Here is a 9,477-nt window from a genome sequence, read left to right as displayed (position 1 = left end):
GCCACCTTGTGCTTTATTAATTAGTTTTACATAAATCTATTTTGTCAACAGGTTCCACACAAATGAATTAAGTACATCCAACTTATTTTTTTAAATTTCTTTTATTGCCAACACATTCAGTGAGCATTTGTGTAAACCCAGTCCAAAATAAAACACAACAGCTCATTAGGGTTAGTAATTAACAGTATGTAGACAGATGCAACATCAAGACTTTAAATTAAATGTCTGTATCTGCCAGAAATAGAAGAAAAGAAAACAACCATTGAAGATCACATAACACATTGATAAGATGACACTTGAGTTATGCACATGTGATGCTAGTAAGGTCTGTGGAGTGTTTTTTCTTTTAGTGTCTAAAATGAATAGCAAAGTTGCTATTTGCAATGATTGCTTAGGGTCAGTCCAGTAACACAACGCCAATGAAGTGCTTTCCTTTAACAATGCAAAGTGAAGTGTCCACCTCAACAGCCACAATTTAAAAAAAATTAATGTAATGATAATAATGATAATAATAATAATAACAATAATAATAGTAATAATAATAATAATAATAATCAGTCCACTGATATTAGCAATCAAAGAAAATTACATCACCATCCCAAATAAAACTTTAACAAAACATGCCAACATTATGGTCTAACAATAAAACAGCTTGTCAGCGTTCAGTTTTTTTGCAACAGCACAGCAGTAACCATTTAACACTTGCCACTGTCAACATTTATTTTACTAGTGTTTGGGCAAAAAACTTCAGTTGTAAACATTTTAACATGGAAACAATTGTTCGTCTTTAAAAGTCCGCAAAATATACATTCATCCTGCATTCCTAACTTACCCTTATTCTTAGTATGTATTGCAATTACCTTTACAATGCACACAATGTAACACAAACTGAATATGAACATATTTCCACCTCATAACAATATGCCTTGAACGCTAATATACACACCACCCTTCAACATTTCTGGTGCAGTATCATCTCTCAATTAAATCCTTTAAATCTCAATACTTTTGATGGTCTCTTACTAGCCCCCCCCACAAGAGTAAAATCTCTCAAATTGTAGTAGTTTACAAACTTTTCAAAATGTTCTAAATTTCTCTTAAATGTAATTTTCCCTTTATCTGTCATTTACAAATTACCATTTTATTCCCATTCAGCCTCCGAAAAACTTCTGTCCATCTGACAGAACATTCATCATCCAAATTAAGGGTTGGCTTATTCATTCAGTTTATTCTTGAGCATCTGTATCTTGGTCAAGAGTCTGCTGACGTACAGATGAAGGAAGAGCTTCTGAAGTACTTCAAAGAAAGCTTTCAGTCTCGAGGTTAACTGAGATTCAGTGCATATATCCCACCCATTAAGAGTGCACATGCAGAGGCCAGGTCTTCCAGGTCATGCAGGACACACTAGATGGTTATACCCACATCGGCTGGAGGAGTGCTGGCATCAGCTCTTCTGATGGTAAAGAGAGCAAGGGTAATTTGTTCCAGCTCCCTCTGAACAGCTGTAGCTTAGACACAAAAACATAGAAAAATGGCATCCAGTTTTAAAAAAAGAAAGAAAAAGAGCCAAAGCTACCCTTTAATGAAGTAAACACAATATTAGGAACATGCACCCCAGTGCGCCACTATTTTAGACTACAGATTCAACGATGAATATAAATAGTTTGGGTATACAAGAAGATTTCCCAAAACATTTAAACAGGTTCCATGCAAATTACAACAACAACATTACAACATGCAACAACATTAGTTATTCAAAATTTGGTTTAATACAGATAAAAAACTAAACTAAAATTACCAACCAATTATTCTTTGAAGAGGATGCTTGGGTTTTCATTCAGGTAAAAAGGTAGTGCCCTGAGGACACACTCCCTCCCCTTTTCAATAGTTTCCTTCTGTAGAGAGTGGCAGAGATACAGGAAGAGAAAACAGAAATACTTTAGGATGACACAAACTCACATTATACGTAAAATGAATGACATATCCACTGCACATATAGACATGAACACAAGACCAACTAATCATCACATGGACATGAATAGTTAACCTGTTGGGCAGGGTTTCCACCACATTATATATGTCCATAATGGAGGTATAGACAAACTAATACATCATCTTTTTTGCATTCAAAACATAACATAAAAACATTCACTTCTGGTTTAACCTAAATCGAGGGATCAGATTTTACATATATGTTTAGGTAATTTAAGTTTTCCAACGTTTTGAGTACCAAACTTTGTCTTGCTTAATATAAATGTAAGTGCACTGTGCAGCTACCATACACTAGCTGTTTAAACTTGAAAATGATCTTATTAGCCATAATATTTTGCTACCAACAGAATAACTCACCTGTGTGGCAGGGGCCAAAGTTTGTCTAATTTTCTTCCCTGCAACGCCTCCTTTTTTCTTGAAGACTTTTATGAGCTGGTCAGTGTATTGGTCAAGTTGTGCAAAAAGCCTTGGAACAAGTGGAGCAGTAGTAATCCTCACAAATTCTGCTTCCACCTGAAAACATGTCAACAAACACAACATACTGTACTGTAAATATACATACTATATGTACACATATACATACTTTATAACTAAAACTAATGTAGAAAGACCTCATTAAAGCTATAATTTTAACACAAACATTTACACAAAATGCTAAAGGAGCCATTACAGCTTTTATTGTTATTTATCAAGTTCCAAAAAATATTGATCACAGCTGATCTGAAAATAATTTCATGCCTCAGGCCCTTGAACTGCAACCTTTACAATGGTTCAGATCTGGAGAAGAAATAACAGGGGCATGGGATGGGTCACTGAAGAAAACTTAACTTATAAAACAGTTTTGTTTTTAAAAGTATAACAGTTCACATACCACATACAAGCTCAGCAGTACCACATACACCACATCAGTATAGGAGGGAGCAGGTAAAGGCAGGATCTGAAATTTATAAAGTAAAACAAGAAATTCATTATTAATTTCAAGAAGCAAATTATTGTTTGAATTACAACTTAATAAAATACTACTCAGAAGAAAAGCAAGAGATTGACACTGCCATGTGCTAACTTTCTATAGAAGCAATTATCACCAGGTCTGTCGACCTCCATTGTCTGTCCACTCATATGTCTTGAATAATTTTATTTAAAAATTTAAGTGTGTACTTTCACAAACTGTAATTTATAACTATGTTGATATGCATAACTCCGCTAGGAAACATGCTGTATTTACAGACCATTTTACATAATACCGATTACTGATAGAGCATAACAATGGTGTCACAGTGGCTTTCGCCCTTGACTTTTTGGATTTTAAATGTCACTTTATGCTATCCTTGCTATCCTATTCGATATTTCCGACTCTCGGATTACAGAAAAGGAATCCCAAGAAAGCAAATGGAAAAATAACCCCTTGAAAAAATAACCCCATGAATCCCTGTAGCTAATCCCTTAATAAACAAAAAACAATAAAAATGTTTCTTACACAGTCTACAAAATAAGCATGTCCAGGACCCAGTAAAACTAATGTAGAACAAGCGCACGCAAACGATATAACATGTCTTGTAAGACAAACGCAAAATATAACCATGCTCAACATGTAGATACTACACAACATAGTCAAAGAAAAAAGGGGTCTTACCTCTCAAAGAAACAGCAACTTGGCGCCAAAACAGCGTTTTTCAATTAAATTTGAAGTCTTGCGCATGAGCAGGCCCAAGCCGTGAAACCTTCTTGTTCTTCGCGGTTTCATTACAACTGTTTTTGCATTACTGCCACCTTGTGGATATACAAGGTATATCGATCCTAATTGACTTAACTTAAATGTTATGCCATCAAGTAACACATTAGTATTATGTACGTTGAATAATAGACACAATTACGTAGACTTGATTAGAAAAACATATGTTAACTTAACAAAAACATATATTTTAAGTAAAATGAAAATAAATAATTAATATACACTGAACAATCCACCTCATTCATTTTTTTGAGTGTATGTTCAGCCTCAGAGATGGGCTGAGGAGTCTCCGAGCTAAGGCTCCGAGAGCTGCTACTCCTCCACATCAAAAGGAGGCAGTTGTGATGGTTCAAGCATCTGACCAGAATACCAGGTGAGGTGTTTTGAGTATATAATGGAGGCCCTCGGGCAGAGCCAGGACATGGTGAAAAAATTACTTCTCTGGCCTGGCTGTGTGTTTATTTGAGTTCTTTTATATTGGAGTCAAAATGGTCTAGACTGGTTTCATCATATAAATACAACATAAATAATGTTTACTTGAAATTACTGAAAGCTGAGTAATACCAGAATCAAACAGATATTTGATAACGTGGATTGCACTTTGGATAAAAGCTGCAAGTTGAAAAGATACAAATTAGTTGTCAGTTTGCAATAATAAGAATACTTTTTTCCTCTTGAAGTTACATTAAAATATATGAGTACTAATGTAAAATTAGAACTGCACACAGAAGAGCAGCATTACAAATAACATAACAGGTCTTGTCCATGTGTTTAAATTATGCTGGCTGTAGTATTTGGAGTCAATGTTTTATGGGTATGGGTACGTAGGCCATTGCAAAGGTGGCGGTGGTGAGGGATCTACCAACGTACATGCATATCTTAATATTATCTTAAAATGAACATTTTATAAACCTAGAGATATTTGAATCCCATTGTGCCTGTATTATTAATTTACCTAAAGGTGTGGATCTGTTGTGAGTTTTACCAAATGAACGTACGCTTTCATGCTTGGGCTGAAAATAACATCAGCTACTGCACACTCTGTTCTCTTCTTGGAAGTTGCATAAGCTTTGTTATGAAATCATGGGAGCGAGCCAACTTCAAACTTATCTCACTAACACAAAGGGCTCCCATCACCCGGGATGCTCGGAAAACAGAGACAAACAGAAAAGATTTCAGTCGACAAGTTCAACCCTTCATCTTCAGCTAATAAAATACATAAAACTGTTTCAACTGTTGTTGTTATTGCTTTGGTGTGAATCTCTGTGCTTCTCAGCTCTCTTGTGCTTTAATAAGTTTGAATTGGTTCAGTATTCAGCTTTGCTTTTCCCTTTTCTATTCTCTTCCACTCTGCTCTGTTCGTTTTCTGCTACATACAATCAACAGCTGGACTTCTCACTGTGGCCCAAACCAGCCCAACTCTGCAGCACCACAGCCTCGCCTAATTGCTGTGGACTCTCTCCTCACCAGTCTGCTTCTGTCTTGAAAAAAAGGCTATGTTTGTAGCTGGCTGTTCAGCTTTTATCTATATTTTAAGCCACACACAAGGTGTAGAGTCGGCCTGGAGCTTGTTACATGGGCCCACAGCTGCATAATTCATGAGGAGGAGCTGCTTGCTGCAGCGGCTAAATAAAAGATCTTCCAGCAGTGGATGGCAGGACAGAGGAGCACGGTGTACCTGCCCTGCCACCTGTGTGTAAATGCAGGTGAGTGTCTGTTTGGGGTGGGTTTGTGTTTTTCTGTGTCTTCATCGCACACCCCTGAGGTAAGATCAATACAGGTGTATGTGTATGACATACACAGAAGCGTACAAACTTGATACACTCACATTCCTCAGTGCGCCGCAGCGAGTGATGATGGTAGATCTCTCCATTAAAGATCCTGTTGTCTTTACACAGAGGAACCCACTCGGTTCCAGGATGAGATGTCATGTGATGCGTAGTCGTCTTCTTTATATCGAACCCTTTCTAATACATCTTCCCCCTTGCTTCAGAAATATATGTTCAGTTTAAATGAACAGCACATCATTTAATTGTAAAACATGATTGGGACAATCAGAGGGAGAGAGAGAAGAATCACACATAAAGTGTGTTTTCTGTCAGATACAAGTGACCAATCTTTACATCTCTTGTAAAAACATGTAAAGAACCCCATATGATCCACGTACAGCACCCAGGTCAGTATTTAAATCATTTAAACAACCTGAGCTTCTCACGCCTTGACGCAACGGTTGTTGTGATTTGGCAAAATGTAAATAAAGTTGAATTTAACTGAATTGTCGAGATGGAGGGATTGGGGCAATTGGGCCAACGCATTGTATGACAGGATCCTAAGAGGTGTTTCTGCATGCAGGACCATGCTTCATCTTTTCCTGTGATGCACATGAAAATATAAATCCTAAGTATACATATCATGCTTTGAAAACCTCTGGAGGGGGCAAATCAATGGCTGAGCCTCTACCAAAATGACTGTAACTGGGAAAAAATGTTAGATTTTGCTAGATAATTACTTTAGCACCCTATGTCTAGTTTACAGCTAGAAAACCAACTTTAGCTACAGTAGATAAAGTATACAGTGAGTTTTACCAAGCAACCGTAGCTACCCAAAGCACTTGGAAGCAGAGTCACAACTCTGATACTTAAACACTATCCAAATACCTAAATTACAGGGGGAAAGGCCTGAAAATTACATTTCCAATTTTAATGACAAAGCATGGATACGCTTACAGAAATCCTTTTAGTGTCCTAATCCCACATTCCTGTCCATGCCTCCTTTGTCTTCTGCTCCAACGTTAACTTAGCTATTAAACTTATTAGCTATATAAGCTACTCGTCACTTTATTAGTTCCTAGTATCTTGTCAGGTTGGACCACCTTTTGCCTTAAGGACTGCCTTAATTCTTTGTGGCATAGATTCAACAAGGTGCTGCAAACATTCAGATTTTGTTCCATATTGACATGAAAAGCTGCTGCAAATTTGTCAGCAACACATCCATGATGCAAATCTGCCATTCCACCACATCCTAAACGTGCTCTATGGATTCAGATCTGATGATTGTGGAGGCTATTTGAAAACTTATTTTCATGTGTGAGAAAGCAGTTTGAGATTTTTAAACTTTGTGACATGCTACATTATGCTGCTGGAAACAGCCATCAGATGATAGTACACCAAAGTGTACTATGAAGATATCCTTCACACCATTACACCCCCACCAGCCTGAGCCATTGATAAAAGGCATCCATCCTTTCATGTTATGCCAAATTCTGACCCTACAATCCAATTGAGACTCATCAGACCAGACAACATTTTTCAGCCTTTCATTGCACAGGTTTTGTGAGCCCAAGCAAAAGTTACCCTCGATTTTCTTTGGTTATTATGTACTAGGAGTTGCACCTGATGTGGTCTTCTGCTGTAGCCCATGTGCTTAAAGCTCCCACACTGTGAAGCTGTGTATTCAGAGATGCTCCTCTGCATACCTTGGCTGTAACAAGTGGTTATTCGAGTTACTGTTGTCTTCCTATCAGCTTAAAGCAGTCTGGCCATTCTCCACTGACCTCTGGCACCAACAAGGCATTTTTCCACTACTGCTATTTTCTCATTTCTTTTTTAAGACCTAGAGATGGTAGCGTGGGAAAATCACAGTAAATCTTCAATTTCTAAAACACTCAGCCCTGCTTATCTGGCACCAACAACAATGCTACATTCATAGTCGCTGTAATCACTCTCCTTCTCCATTCTGATGCCAGGTTTGATCAGCAGGTCGTCCTGTTCATGTCTACATGCCTATGTGCATTGAGCTGCTGCTATGAAACTGAATGATGAGATACGTGTTAAGAAACCATTGCACAGGTGTACCTAATGCAGTGGCTGATTAGTGTATAGGCTAGTTTGTATTTTTTTGATGACATAACAGAGAGCTCAACTTCCTTCCACATGGTTTGTCAGATATTTAGTTTATTGCATGTATGAGAAAAAAAATGTAATAATAAAGATAATAATGCTAAATTATTGGCATTGTCACCAAACTAAGCTTAAGCCAGTTTACAAGAAATAGGTGCAAACACATCGGTACGTCAACCTGTTGGTGTAGTTTTAGTCTGAAAGTGCTGATATTCTCCCTGTAGAATGCACTGAGTAAAAGTATTATTTTTATTCTAGCTGAGTGCAAACTGCTCATACTGCAGTAGATCAGGGCTCATTGTAAGAGATTAAATAGTAAAAATGTCAGGAGACCAGGCTGAGTGGCGAGAGGAATGAAACTGCATATGGAAGATGGCAAGTGTAAATTGGCTGGTGAATACGATGGAATCTAGCAGTTCTACAAAATACATGAACCCACAGCAGAGCTCTTCATTGCTTTATTTTTTAATTAATTAATTATTTTTTTCACTGCTCAGCTTCTTTCGTGATTCTCTCTCCTTCCATCTCCAGTATATATTTTTCTTATCACAACAGCTCTCCTCGCCACATTCCTGTCTATGGGCCAGAGTAGCACAGATGATTCTTTCATTCTCTTTGTCTTCTTTCTCATGTCTTCCCTCTCCATATCAGGAGCCATACCAGGTGGCTACAGCTGCATTTTTGAATGGGAGCTGTGAGAACAGAAGATGCGAGGCAGGTCAGGGGGGAGGAATGAGGAGGTGGTGTGGACCTGGGAAGCCGAGGAAGGTCGAGGAGGGAGGGGAGACGGCACGTGGAGGCATGTTGAGCAGCGGCGGCTGTGGGAGAACGGCTGATGCCTTGGATGCAGACAGGGTGAGACAAGGAGAAGAAGGCGGTGGAGGAGGAGGTTTGCGGGTTGATCCCTCTAAGAGCCTCGGTTCTTTTAGCAAGCTCAATTTATTACCAGCGTGCGATGAACAAGGGCTCTGCTTCGGGGTGAGCCACCCAGGAGAGTGCCTAGCCTCAGGGCGATTTTCAGAAGAAAGTAACACGGGAGAAAAATAATAGGAGGTGGGAGCACACAGAGGAGAGAGGGAATGGAGGGTGGGAGTGCTGAGGGTTGTTGAGCTGTTGTTGAGAAAAGTTAAGGGGATTTTTTATTCTCCTGTTTTCCCGTCTCACTGAATGTTTGCCTCGCTGCTTCTCCTGCCCTTCGCTCATTCTGAGGCCTTTCATGCTCTTCCGCTACCCTGTTCTCCACTCTGGCGTTTCTCCTTCTCTTTTCTTCCCAACAGTCTTCCCATGCTCCGCTCCATTTTTTTTTTCTCCATCTGGAGACGTGAGTTAATATGGTAACAAACCTCTTTAGGCAGGCAGATCCTTGGACAGGCGAAGGGCTCCCTCCCTCCTCCAGGCATAGTTTTCTTTCACCTATCACTTTCTGCTATCGCTCTCTCACTCTTTGCCTCCATCTATCTATACATGATTGATCGAGTTCTACAGGGCAGCCAATTTTCCTGGTGTTGAGGTCTTTTTCTTTCTTTATCTTTTCTTGAAAATGTCATTTAGTTTCTGATTTTTACTCCATATTTATATCTTTCTCTGCATCCATCCACTGGTATCAGTCTGTTGTAATATCAGCCGCCACTGCTTTCACCATTTTTTCAAACCTGGTTGATATACTAGGCTCTCGTTCAGTCACAAGAGTGTCACCTGTGTGATGTTAGGCGTTAAAGCAAAAATCATATTTACTGCACTTTGTTTGTCCATCTGGGTTGTTTTGGTGGCAGTTGGAGATATCAGCTTTGAAATGACTCAAAAAATAAATACATTTTAAAAACTCCAACCTGCCAGATGTTGAAAAGTTAATGG

At 38.7% G+C, this 9,477-nt stretch overlaps 1 long non-coding RNA gene across 3 annotated transcripts; it reads right to left on the bottom strand.

The window, feature by feature from the left end:
- Positions 1 to 840: 840 nt before the first annotated feature.
- Positions 841 to 3,978, bottom strand: LOC120733979. 3 transcript variants are annotated; one of them, XR_005695938.1, is made up of 4 exons: positions 3,626 to 3,978; positions 2,864 to 2,929; positions 2,350 to 2,505; positions 841 to 1,895 (listed from the first exon to the last, which is right to left on the bottom strand). It is a non-coding gene; the product is annotated as an uncharacterized LOC120733979 (long non-coding RNA). The 3 variants fall into 3 exon arrangements; XR_005695936.1 differs by having other exon boundaries at positions 841 to 1,508; positions 1,803 to 1,895; positions 2,350 to 3,978; XR_005695937.1 differs by lacking the exon at positions 3,626 to 3,978 and having other exon boundaries at positions 2,864 to 3,203.
- Positions 3,979 to 9,477: the final 5,499 nt, after the last annotated feature.

The sequence above is a fragment of the Simochromis diagramma genome, unplaced genomic scaffold (genome assembly GCF_900408965.1).
Source record: "Simochromis diagramma unplaced genomic scaffold, fSimDia1.1 OVJJ01000216.1, whole genome shotgun sequence".
Taxonomy (NCBI): Eukaryota; Metazoa; Chordata; class Actinopteri; order Cichliformes; family Cichlidae; genus Simochromis; species Simochromis diagramma.
This window is presented reverse-complemented; position numbering and strand designations above follow the sequence as displayed.